The sequence below is a fragment of the Elgaria multicarinata genome, chromosome 2 (assembly GCF_023053635.1).
Source record: "Elgaria multicarinata webbii isolate HBS135686 ecotype San Diego chromosome 2, rElgMul1.1.pri, whole genome shotgun sequence".
NCBI lineage: Eukaryota > Metazoa > Chordata > Lepidosauria > Squamata > Anguidae > Elgaria > Elgaria multicarinata.
Window position 1 is genome coordinate 56,054,362 of NC_086172.1, and position 13,524 is coordinate 56,067,885.

Genomic DNA, 13,524 nt, shown 5'->3' on the forward strand with positions numbered 1-13,524 from the left:
ATGCTGAGGACAATCTACATACTTTAGGCACAAACAATCCACTGACTCATCGCATCTTCCTTACCCCTGTATTCCCTGAATGCTGGAGTTTCCTACTGCTAACTCCTGCCTTCCCAAGGAAACGCTTTCATGAATGGAGAGTTGAACTCACAGGAAGCTTGCACGTACCTACTGATAATATACCAACTGGATTGGCCCCAGTGAATTTATGTATGTATTTATGTAAGCTCGGAGGATGGCAACAAGGGAGAGGGCCTTTTCAGTGGTTGCCCCCCGACTGTGGAATGATCTTCCCGATGAGGCTCGCCTGGCGCCAACATTGTTATGTTTTCGGTGCCAGGTCAAGACTTTTCTCTTCTCCCAGGCATTTTAAGAGCATTTAACAACGTTAAGTTTGTTTTTAATGGATCCCAGAATTGTTGTTTTTAAATGGATACTGTTTTTATACTGTTTTTTATGTTTTTGATGGTTTTTAAATTTTGTATACTTTTAATGGTTACTATTTTTAATTGTTGTAAACCGCCCAGAGAGCTTTGGCTGTGGGGCGGTATATAAATGTAATAAAATAAATAAATAAATAAATAAATAAATAAATAAATAAATAATACATATTGTGCATCATGCAAACCCAAATTTAACATTCATAGCTGAGGACATTACCACACAAAGAGACTGCAACACAAAATTCAGCATTCAAAGACAGGGACAGAGATACTGGCCTTAGCTAGACCTAAGGATTATCCCAGGCAAATGGAGGGGTCATCCCTGCCTGCTCCTGGGATCCCCTGTGTGTCATTTGGATGCACAGGGATGATCCCGGGACGATCCTGGGATATAGGCCTGGTCTAGTCCACTGTTTCATACGAAAACTCATTGTTGTTCCACAACTTTTAAACCCTAAATACCATTAAAGCCTTAAACTAGTTGGGGCCTGGATATCTGAAACACTCTCCTGACCTGCATTGCATGACAAGATTATAAGAAGAGCCCCCATTACATGTCCCACCACCCTCTGAAGTGCAGACAGTTGGGATACAAGATCTGGCGTTCTTGATAGCAGTGTCAAGTTGTGGAATTCACTGCCCCAACAGACCTGGCCCAATCTACTTCACTTTCTGTGTTCATGTAACAAGTTAGAACAGTCTTGTGAGTGTGCTTTTTTTGTAACTGACTGTCTGGATATTCCTACTGATATTTGTTGAGGGGGAAAGTTGTGTATGTGTGTTATTTACTGCTGGGTTGTTTTACCATTGTCAGGTTTTTTATGCTTTAATATTTAACTGTATGCTTATCTGAGGACCCCTTTTAGGATGGAAGGTGCAGGACAGAAATTCTTTTGAAAATACATAAACAAGATAAGTGTACACTGTCACACACTTCCTGAAATGGAGCAGGTATTATAAATAATTCTTGGAAATTTTCACCTACACGCATGTAGCTGTGGAGGAGGAAGTGACTCCCAGTCATATGGAAAGGAATAAAGGAGATTCCTCTTGTGCTCAATTTACTTTTTTCTATCTCTTGGTTAGTCTTCTAAATGAGATGACAGCCATGCAGAGGATGCCAAAAACCACTTACCCATGTCAGTGCTCCATGTGGCTGGTGACAAAGGTTCTTCAGTCTGCGCACTGCCCCATATGCATGCAACATCTGTACACCATCCCAGAATCTGCTGGGACATGGATTGCTGGCAAATGATACATGGGGCTAAGACCCTATTAAATGTGATGCTAGCCATGTGGAGCCACCTACATAGTCAACAGTTCCCATGCAACCATCATTTTTGTTTTAATTAGCTCTTAGAGATATGGCAAGAGGTGAATCACTAAGGGTAAGCAAGATTCTGTCAGAAGGAATCATTGTTGTGACATGAAGACAGATGGCAACAAGTTCACAGAAAATTACACAAAAATGCAATAGATGGCTAAGATCTCGGGAATGGGGGGGGCGGGGGCTTGGGATTTTGTAGTACCTGGTTGCTGGCATTTTTTATTCATGTGCCTAAAAAAAAAAAACACACCATCAAAAGCTGGAGACTAGGAATTTGAAATATATTTCTAGCCCTGGTTCTAGTATTCTAGGGTGGCCACTCTCAGTCTGAGGGCGTTGCTAGACCTGCTGGGATAAGCCGGCAGGGAGGCGGGGCGACGGCGCGCTGACATTAGCGCGCGCCGCCCCAGCTTCCAGATGCGGGACGCGCAGGGGCATCGGGATCCCTGCAGCGTCTGCCATTTTTTTAAAAAAAAGTTTAAAGGGGCCATGTGCGGCCCGAAGACTCCGGACCAGGTAAGTCCGTTTTTTAAAAAAACTAAGGCCCCCCAAGACATCCCCCCAGCCCCCCCTGCCCTCCCCAGCCCTGATGCCTGTGCCATCCGCCCTCCCTGTTCCCGGTCTTGCCCGGGCGGCAGCGCCCGCCGCTTCCCCGGGCGGCGGCGCACCCCCTCCACACCAGGCATTGCCTGGGCAGCAGCGCCCGCCGCTCTCTCTCTCACCTGCCCTCCCCCCTTGCCATCCCCGATGCCTGCTCTCCCCCCTCCTGCCGGGTCGGCCTTTCCCCCCCCCCGCCCCGATGGGCATAGCGGCGCTGTGCCCAGTCCGCGGCTTTTTGCGGCTACTCGTGAGCGAGTAGCCGCAAAAAGCCACGGAAGTCTCTAGACGTTGCTTCTTAATATCTGGGGGAAACTATGGTTCAGTCTTCCCTGTCAGTTTTCTGAATATATACCAGCTGTATATTATTTATACATTTTCTTGTGTACTGAAAATGCTTTCCACATTTCTTCAATAATCCTCATTCGATTTGATAGGAAAGAAATTACTTTTGATTTTGCCAAAGGAAAAGAAGATTTTTGTGCAAATTCTAGTGAGAGGGGTACACAGTCCTTGCACTTAGCTGAATTACTTTATGGCCAAGGTGTGTGTGTGAGAGAGAGTGTCCTGCCTTTCATTCTACAATCATCCCTCCAATGGCCTGCAGCCATCCTGACTTCCCATACTTCTGTTAAAGGCCAGGGGGAGACATAATGAGTTAAACTGGGATTAGCAGGCAACTAGGGAGGCTGCAGGGCAATAGAAAGATATGTAGGGGGAAAGCACAGCACTTTCAGCCACCTCACGATGACACCATAAAATCAAAAAATCACCAAATGAAATTCCAGTGTCCTGAGAATGTGGCAGAAAAATGGAAGCTTCTTTCCTGATGGAAGGAAACTTTTGGGAGAACAGATTTCAGCACAGCACTAAAATGTTCTCATTGTCTATGGCAACTTGTATCCCTACACACTCAGCAGGACTTATTTCTGAGCAAACTGAACATGCATAGGGTTGATTTCTTTTATCAATTTCCTCCAAGACTCCAGCTAGTCCAGAAAATAAACTGGATGAATGGGCCACACATGGGTAAGACTGCAATTCTAAACACAGACTAATGATTAACAGTACAAACTGACACATGTTTATTTAGAAGTCCCACTGAGTTTAATGGGACTTACTCCCAGGTAAGTGCATATAGGATTGCAGCCTTAATCCCATTGAGATTAGTGGAACTGAGCTGCAGTCCATACAAACCTACCTGGGAGTAAATGCCTATGAAAACAATGGGACTTATCTCTGAGTAGTCACACATAGATTTCTGTTTGTAACTCCAGAGTAAGGTTTGCAACGTTGCAACGAAAGAGCACTGAACAAGGACAAGTCATATGAGAGAATTTGGAACTCAGTGGGATTTACACCCAAGTAAACATGCACAGGATTGTGGTGCAAGACAAATATAAGTCAGCAGATGTAGGGTGACTATATGAAAAGGAGGATAGGGTTCCTGTATCTTTAACAGTTGTACAGAAAAGGGAATTTCAGCAGGAGTCATTTGTATGCATGCAGCACCTGGTGAAATTCCCTCTTCATCACAACAGTTGTGACTGCAAGGTTCACCATATGAAAAGGAGGACAGGGCTCCTGCAGCTTTAACTATTGTGATGAAGAGGGAATTTCACCAGGTGCCATTTGTATGCATGCAGCACCTGGTGAAATTCCCTCTTCATCACAACAGTTAAAGCTGCAGGAGCCATGCCCTCTTTTGAATCTGGTCATTCTAGGCAGGGCTCCTGCAGCTTTAACTGTTGTGATGAAGAGGGAATTTCACCAGGTGTTGCATGCATACAAATGACACAATACAACTGTTAAAGATACAGGAGCCCTGTCCTCCTTTCCATAGGGTCACTTTAGGCCAGTGATTCCGAAAGTGGGCGGTACCACCCCCTTGGGGGTGGTGGGATTGCATAGGGGGCACTAAGAGGCAAAGGGGCAGCAGGGGGGCTCTTGAGGTGGTCTTTTCTGAGAAGCTCCTCTCTAGAAGGTCTTAAAACCCAGGGACATTTTTATGGGAGAAGGTAGTTTGGTCCCAAGCCATATAGGAGAAGAATCCACACATGTATTAATACTGTTTAAGAAGAGTCCTTTTAACATTGAATTGAAATGTTTTAAAAGCACAAAAATTATAATGGAAAGACATACCCTGCTTGGTATGCCCTGCTACTCTGGCTGCACAACAGAGGCGTTTGCTCTCTTTTCTCTCCCTCCCTTGGCAAGCCTGTGGTGGGTGCTTCCCATTTAAAGGGGCTGTGTGCAAAATGGCCCCTTTTTCATTCTCAGCTCCTTAGCTCAGCTCCTCCACCCAGCTGCTGCTGCTCAGCCTGGGTGCCCAGACCAACAGGATCAGAGGAACGCAGCCCCTTTAAATGCAAAGCACCCACCCGAAGGCTTGCTGAGAGAGGGAGGGAAAAGAGAGTGAACACCTCTATTTGCAGCAGGCATGGCAGGGCACACCAAGCAGGGTATGTCTCTTTATTAGCTTTTTGGTGCTTTTGAAACATTTCAATTCACTGTTAAAAGGACTCTTCTTAAACGGTATTAATACATGTGTGGATTGAGGAGGGTCTTGATGGCAGCACAGCTCCGGACAACTTGGGCTGATGGAGCTCCTCTCCCGGCATGACCCTACCCAAACATGCTACACTCATCATCTAAGGCTCTCCTCAGAGTGCCTCCTCCTAGCACAGGTTTGTAAAAAATGGAGATTTATTTTTTTTAAAAAAAAAATTAGGTTAGGACACTGCTATGATTGACTTGCTTTTTAAGCACATGTGTTCTCTTGCAGCAGCATTTTGGCCCCTCCGGGCGCTCCTTGGTGTGGGGCTTGCCGCCGCTGCCATTAACCCCTCCCCCCTCGCCAACCCCATTGGACTCCATGAGACTTACTTCTGAGCGAACCTGTTGATTACGAATTTGTTACTGTTTTGAATTTTATTGTTATTATCTCCCTTAGTGGGTCGTTGAAAACTGCTATTCTGAATAATGTTTTTTATAGTGTAGGGTAGGGGACACTGAGCATGAGATTGTGGAACCAAGGGGGCAGTAACCTGAAAAAGTTTGGGAACCACTGCTCTAGGCAGATGAATGTATGAAAACAAGCAAGGTAATCTGTGCAATCTTGCTGCCAAGGCAGCACCTGCCTTTTATATCTCCCAGTTCCCTCCTTCAGGTGGTTCACGGCTGTCATATTATTTTTCTGTTTAGATATTTCAGTCCATTCTACTGTTATCATTTCAACATTTCAATGAGCTTTTCAATGGTGCAATTGTTGCTTTTTGGCTTGCTCTTTGGCATGGATGCAAGGCACGTTGGTACAAGAGCTGGCAGGTTCAAGGGCTTTGCTCACTCCAGTTCAAATCCCTGGCAAATCAGTCCTTTTAGCTTTAATGAAAAGTGCAATGATTTGGCCTGCATTGCTAAGATTAGACATTAGTGGCCATATCAAGAAGAGAAATACCTGCAGATTAGCACCACAATTTTCTTCTCTAAATCTGAACCTTCTAATCTCTGTTTTTGAAATGTACAGAGCAGCCCATGAATATGACGGAGGAATTAAGGCTACATTTACTAAATGGTTTCTAAAATATTTCAGCTTGTTTCAGAAAATTGACAAGTCATTAAAATTAGTTAATAAACATTATTCTGAAGTCAATTGCCTTCATTTAAGCCGAGTTTCAAAGATAGCAGATATCAAGACACCTTGGGCCATTTAGCTAGGAAGAAAACTATTGATGTCAGTGGGACTACTCTCTAGATTTCAGGATTGCAATTAGATCACAGCTGGAAAGTTTATTCTGACAAAAATAAATGCATTATAAAAGGGTATAATTATTACAGTGGTGTACATATGGTAGATCCATGGTTCTGTCGATGAATTGCAATGCATTGTCTGCAACTCGTATTAAAATCCATAAGCTGAGTAGGTAAATTCAGATACAATTTACAATTGTATAATTGAGGTAAATTTGGATACAATTGTGACTCGCCCAGAGAGCTTTGGCTATTGGGTGGTGTAGAAATGAAATGAAATAAATAAAACAATTCTTCTCTGCCTAATCCTTATAATTATAGAAAGTAGACAAAGTATGGATTACATGTATTTTGTCCTATGAAGTAAACCAACTGGTTCAGACCCTTACAGACTGTTGATCCTCTATGTAAGTTAATGTGTGGGGCCCACTTCCCCCTCAAACAAGAAAACAATCACAATGAATTCAGCTTAAATGCAATGGGACTCCACATGGGTCTCATATGTTATGCTATGTGTGGCCACTACTCAACCACATAAAAAGGATGACCAGCTCATGGTAGATCTTTCCAGATACAGTTCTGAGAAGTGACATCATGTGAGTCCACATGGTTTCTTTGCATACGAGAGAGAGAGAGAGAGAGAGAGAGAGAGAGAGAGAGAGAGAGAGAGAAGCCTTAGTCAGCTATTTGTTCACAAAATTAATATCTTGTGGAGAGGAAGTGGGAAGAAGTGCACTGGCCCAACCTGCTCCATCATGGTCTTCTTCTTCAAGTTGGATAGTGACTGTCTGAAAATTGAAGTCAACTCTACTTTTGTAGGCTCCCCACATAACTTAGACAAAACTGATGTTCCAGTTTTCTAAATTATGCAGAGAGCCTATACAAGTAGTCCAAGCTTTCCACTGCAGACAAGTCATGGAGCATGACAGCAACAGCAGCAGAGGGGGGCGGAGTGAGCACACTCGTTCCCGATTACTCTCCATGTGGTATTAGAATCACAGAATCATAGAATAGCAGAGTTGGAAGAGGCCTACAAGGCCATCGAGTCCAACCCCCTGCTCAATGCAGGAATCTACCTTAAAGCATACCTGACAGATGGTTGTCCAGCTGCTTCTTGAATGCCTCTAGTGTGGGAGAGCCCACAACCTCCCTAGGTAACTGGTTACATTGTCGTACTGCTCTAACAGTCAGGAAGTTTTTCCTGATGTCCAGCTGGAATCTGGCTTCCTGTAACTTTAGCCCATTATTCCATGTCCTGCATTCTGGGATGATCGAGAAGAGATTAGTCATGCAAAGAAATGGATGCTGCATAGGGCTAGAGAGAAAGATAGATCCTGTACCACAGAGGATACGTACAAGTCAAGAGAAAGAAGACGCCTTCATGCTCAGGGTTTTTTTTGGGCTCCATACTTGCTGCACTTCTACATCTTCTGCTTCTGCTGCTTCATTAAATTTCATTGTGCAACCCATCACACATTTCCCCAGTGGATGGAAGGATCTAGAGTGTGAGTGTTCCATTTTGTTTTCAGATTTAAGAAGCTCCATGTTGGAACAGACCAAGGCCCATCTAACCCATCATTCTGTTCACACAGTGGCCAAACAGCTGCTTGTGAGAAATCCACAAGCAGGACATGGGGGCAACAGCACCCTCCCACCCATGTTCCCCAGCAACTGGTGTTCATAGACCTACTTCCTCTGATGCTGGTGCCATCAGGACTAGAAGCCATGGATAGACTTGATGGCTTTATAGGCCCCTTCCAACTCTACTATTCTATGATTCTATGACTTCTCCTCCAGGAATTTATCCAATCCCCTATAAAAGCCATCCAAATTGGTGGCCATCACTACATCTTGTGGGAGTGAATTCCATATTTTAACGATGCACTGTGTAAATAAGTACTTCCTTTTCTCTGTCCTGGATCTCCCACAAATCAGCTTCATGAGATGAGTCCAGGTTCTAGGTATGATGACCAGAACTGTATGAAGTATTCCAAGTGCAGCCACACAATAGTTTGTGGAAGGGAAGTATGATATTGGTAGTTTTATTCTCAATTCCTTTTCTAATTATGTCTAACATAATGAGAGATGAGCGGGGAGATTCCACCAGCCATGCTGAAGACATCTCTCCTTAACTATCCATTGTACTATATACATTGATGCATTTTTCACCAGTTTTAAAACAATGCCACTACCTCCTGCTTAGATAATCTTCCAACAAAAACATACCTAGACACTAAAATCTGTCCCAGAGGTCCTCCTGAAGCTGCACCATCACCACAGTTAAGGCGTCTAGTGACATGTGAGAAAGCTTTTTCAGTTGTAGCAATCTGACTCTGGAATGCTTTTCCCGGAGAGATTGGCCTGGTGTCAATAATGATGCCTGTTTTTGGCCTGAGATGAAGACCTTTTCCCCTCAAGTCTTTTAGACCCAGTTTTTATGGACTATTTTCATTTAGATGTGAATTTTCCAAAGTCTTCCTGATACTCCTGTTTCATGTTACGTTGTTTATATGCTTGACTATTGTGATTTTATTGTATTTATATTTATTTTTATGTTAGCCTTTCTAGGAGAAAGCTGACTGAAGGGCTTCCCATGAATGAATACATATTCCATGAATAGTAATTTTGCAAGAAGGTGGGTCCTGATTCCTGTCTTCTCCATCCAACTCTTTCTCCAAAATAGAGAGCTATCCCCTAAAGTAGAACACGCTCCCACCCTAACATTGATCAGGAGAATCCATAATGTGGCCTACACAGTCAACACTATCACCAATCATCCTCTGCCTGCCAATACTCCCTTCAAAAATATTCCACAGAGGCAAGAGTTAAGTTTCCCTATTTCAAAAAGGTGCTTTCTCAGAGCTGTAGTTCACACACAATGTGTTTTGAGAAATAAGAAACATTTTTTCAAAATATCTTGGGCAGTGTATTTGAACTAAGGAATTCTTCTTTTTTGCTTTTCTAGGCAGGGAAAAGGTTTAACCATTGCAGAGAAAAGGACAAGAGAGGAGAGGAGAAGCATTGCTGTGAAATACTCTGCCTGAATGAAAGTACTGAAACAAAAGTGTGAACAGGGAAGAGATCTTCAAGAATGCACATTGTTTCTCTGTAAGGATTCCCCTTCCGTCCAACCTTCTTGCTCCTCTCCCCTTGTACGAAATGATGACACTAGATAAATTCACTACATTTCAGGTGACCCGATTTAGATCACAATCCTATACATGTATACTAGGGAGTAAATCTTATTAAACTCAATAGCACTTACTTTGGAGTAGGCATGTATAGGATTGCTCTGATAGTAGCTTTTCTTTCCACTGTCAGGACTGATACGAGTGAATAGACATCATAAGTGGATTATGTATTTATCATCTATTTGCCAACACTGTTGTGTTAGTCCACTGATAACTGTTATTCATTGGAATCATCAGGATCTATTTGCTATGCCATCTTTGCTAGGACTCAGAGCACTTTACAGCGCCAATGAAATAAACAGAAATTCCATGGCAGCAGTGTGTTTGCTGCAATGATTTATTACGAGAGCCTCTATTTTTGGTTTTGGTTTCAATATTCTCAGTATATAAAACTCCTCCATCCTCTCAATCTTAATAGGTCCTCCCATTTTCAAGAGGTCTCTTGTTCCAATATATTTTATGTTAGGTGAGAAAATTAAATTACAGACTGTAAAAAAAGAAGGACCTATGTCTTGCCTTGCTTTTGTTTTTTTCTTTTCCTACTGCAGATAGTAAATATCTTTACCAACAAGAAAGGTTTGGATGGAGCAAACCATGTAAATAATTTAACAGGGAGAAGTGTTGTAAGACAGCAATTCACCAGAGTAAGGACAATTGAGACCCAAATGCCATAAAAGATAATATGCTTATATGAATTGGCATGTGTTAGCTATTATGCAATCGTTTGTTTCCCACAGATTTCTTTTTATAGGAAACTTTGGAAAATCCCCGAAGAACTGACCGAGTCATTTAACCACAACAGGTTTCCTTTCAACATGGCTGGGAGTGGGCGATGAGTACTATTTGCATGTTTTTTTAAGCACCGACGGGTTGTTTTTCATCTGTCAAGATTAGCAGCTTGGCTCTGCCGTGAGGGTCCAGTGGCAGGGGATCGTGCCTGTGCCTTCCTTGAGCATGGATGCTGTACTTATGCCCCATGCAGCTTCCGTGAACATTTTGGGTTTGCCAGTTGCAACGGGGCTTGGCTGCAGCATTCTTCTAACGCGGAGCAGATAACATTCCGTGCAATCGAGCATTTCCACCCCAGTCAGACGCAGCAGGGACAGACGATACCTTGCTGCCATTGTATCACTTGTTGCTCTCGGTGTTCTGAAGCAAAGAGCATTCCTGTCTCTGAGCTGGATGGAGAATGTTTTGTGTGTTGTTGAGGGTTTGTTTTGGGTTTTTTTTTGCTAGCAGCAGAGTTCTCTTTCCTCGTTGGTACGCTTGGCCCTTTTCATTGTTGCTGTCATAGTTATTTAATGCTGATATTTTTGGCAGGACTTTTTTCTCTCTCTTGACTGGAAAGAGGGAAATTTGAGTTTCATCCACAATTCTGGTGTATTTGAAACAAAAACAAGAAACAGAATTACTCCTGCATAGCTTTGCTGACGAGTTAACAGCTGGCCAGCAGCCTTCAAATGTTCTTTCTGTCTTGAGTGACGCCATCAGTGGAACTAGGTATTCTCAATGGTGCATCATTAGGGTGACTCAGCTGTGGGGGCGCAGAATGAACCAAGGAATCCTCATGTGGTAATCCCATCTTTAAGGCCTTCCCTCTTTTTATTTTCCTTTTTGGTTTAATAGGAACACTCTTTTAGAGACTGATCTATAAACCACTGAAGCCTTTGACTATATGCAGATAGAGAGACTTGATTGTGAAACCCAAGTGTATTCATTCAGTTAAAGTTACCTTAAACACAGGGCCACTCTATGAGTGGGATGCAGAATATGATGGTGCTTTAGCCAATACCTCTTTGCTCATCACTCACTATAGACCAGGCTTACACAACCAGGTGGCTTCTAGATATTTAAAACTATAATTCCCATAAGCCCCAGCCAGCATATCCATTGGTAAGGGATAATGGGGGTTGTAGTCCATCTGAAGGGCACTAGGTTGGCTGCTCCTACTATAGAAAACTCCTACCCCTCACAAATGCATAAGGGTCCCAGGATTCCCTATTCCGTGGAAGACTCCATGCATGTACATCAATAGTCTCATAGGAACCTTTCCACATGTGCCAAAAGCATGGAAGGTAAGGGGCATGGCTGGCACATAAGTTGGGAGCAGTGGTGTAGCTGGAATCCCACTATAACACATCACCATCTAGTGGCTGTATAATGAAACATATAGAACTTGCAGACAAAGGAAAAACCTGGAAAAAAAGGGGGAAGCATGTGTAATGGACTTGATCTTAATCCTGCAAAGAATCAAATGAGGGATAAAAAAAAAAGCCTCATGCACTTCATTCTCTTTTCATGCAGCTTGAAATAGATATGCAGAAGCCTCCTTCTGCCTGCCAGATCAGGGTGAATACATTCAGTTTTGAAATATGTGAAATTAAAACAGAGCATAAACAATGGGATAAAATATTTAGGACAGAAAATCAAATTTATGTACACTAGTTGCTGAAGAACATGAGTGGGATGGTTCTGTTGCACTCATATCCTACTTGTGGGCTTGGCCACTCTATGAACAGGATACCGGACTGGATAGACATTTGGTCTGATTCAGCATGTGTCTTCTTATGTTTATGTTTTTAATTAATTAAGTGGTGATGTTACCCAAAAGATGAAAGACGTATTATCTTGAAAAACATTCATGAAGTTTCTGTGAAGACTATGCCAGGCCAAGGAAGAGGTGAGAGAAAAAGTATTAAAAAGTTTTATATAATGGGAGACCGTAGTCTCAACTAGGAAAAGACACACAGAGAGAGAGAGAGAGAGAGAGAGAGAGGGGGGGGAGGGAGGGAGGGAGGGAGAGAATAGAAAAACCAGGAAAAGTTTTCTTTTTCCTTTACTAGAAAAAGTCATTTTAAAAAAATGACTTCCAAAAAAGTAAACTGTTAACTCACACTGGCAGTCAGCGGTGAGAAGTTCATCATAACGGTGGTGAACATAATGCCAGCAGAGAATGTCTTCTTGGAAAGTCATCAGTGGTATAAGTTGAGAGGAAAAGAAGACCAGAGGAACAAACATACATTACAATAATTAAGAGCTGAAATAATTATAGGCTGAAAAAGCATTCATGCCCTAGAAAGGGACAAATTTTACCAATGTGCAAAACTGCAAGCTCTCGCAATAGAATCAAGTTGGTTCAGGGGAAAGTGAGCTAGGCCTAGGCATGCTGTCTCACCTTCCAGATGGCCCTCCTCCCCAGTCTTGTTAATGCTGAGGGCTTGACTGCAACCCCTTCAAGTCTGAAGATGTTGTTACTGGATGCTGGGAAGGTATTTTGACATCAACATCCTTATCCAGTAAGAACACCCTGGCCTTGCTTGCATAACCAAGACCTGGCTGGATGAAGATGGAAAGGTCATCCTCTCCCAGATGTGTCCACCAGGTTGTAGGGTGCAACACCAGTCATGAATGGAGGGTCATTGAGGAGGTCTAAGACAGGGTGGGCAACCTTTTTCAGTTGAAGGCTGCATTTCCTCATGGATCATCATGGTAGTGGTGGGTTAGGCCAAAGCCAGTGATGTGCAGTGCAAAAGCCAAAAGTAGGTCACCCTCTTTCTCTTTCTGCCCTCCTCTTTTCTCTCTCCCCCTCTTCCTTCCTGTCCAGAAGGCTCCTAGAGAAGCGATAGAGATGGCTCTTGCCAGAGGCCTGAACTGATCACATGCAGAAGGGGGCTTTTGAAATTGAGCCAAGGGTCCTCATTGTTGCCCCAGGATTGCATCCTACCTGCCTTTCCTCTAAGACGACGCATCTCTCTGGTCAGGTACCCTTATCAGAGATTCTACCAGTTTTGACTGCTTATACCTGATGTTGGGAACCTGAGATAAGACCAGGATTCTGCAGGGATATCATCCACTCCACTGCTCAACAGTTGAAGGCTGCATTGCCTGAGCTAATGAAAGTAGTCTTGGAGTGGAGTTGAGGACTGCCCCTTGGTACTCTAAGGAGCTGAGGGGGATAAAGTGATTGGGCTGTCAGAGTGCAGATGTTGGAAAACTCATTGTGTCCATGGCTGAACACAGATAAGAGCTCTTCAGACTTATTCTGTGAATGTCGTCTTGGTGAAAAAAACTGACTTCTCTGCCCACTTTGCAACTACACAATGCCAGTCAGGTAGCATTGTGGGTCTGGTGAAAAATCCTATGCTGCAGATGAATCCAGTGGAACAGGTGCAGCCCTCCCCCCAATGGCTCATGGTTACCAATTTGTGGTCCTACA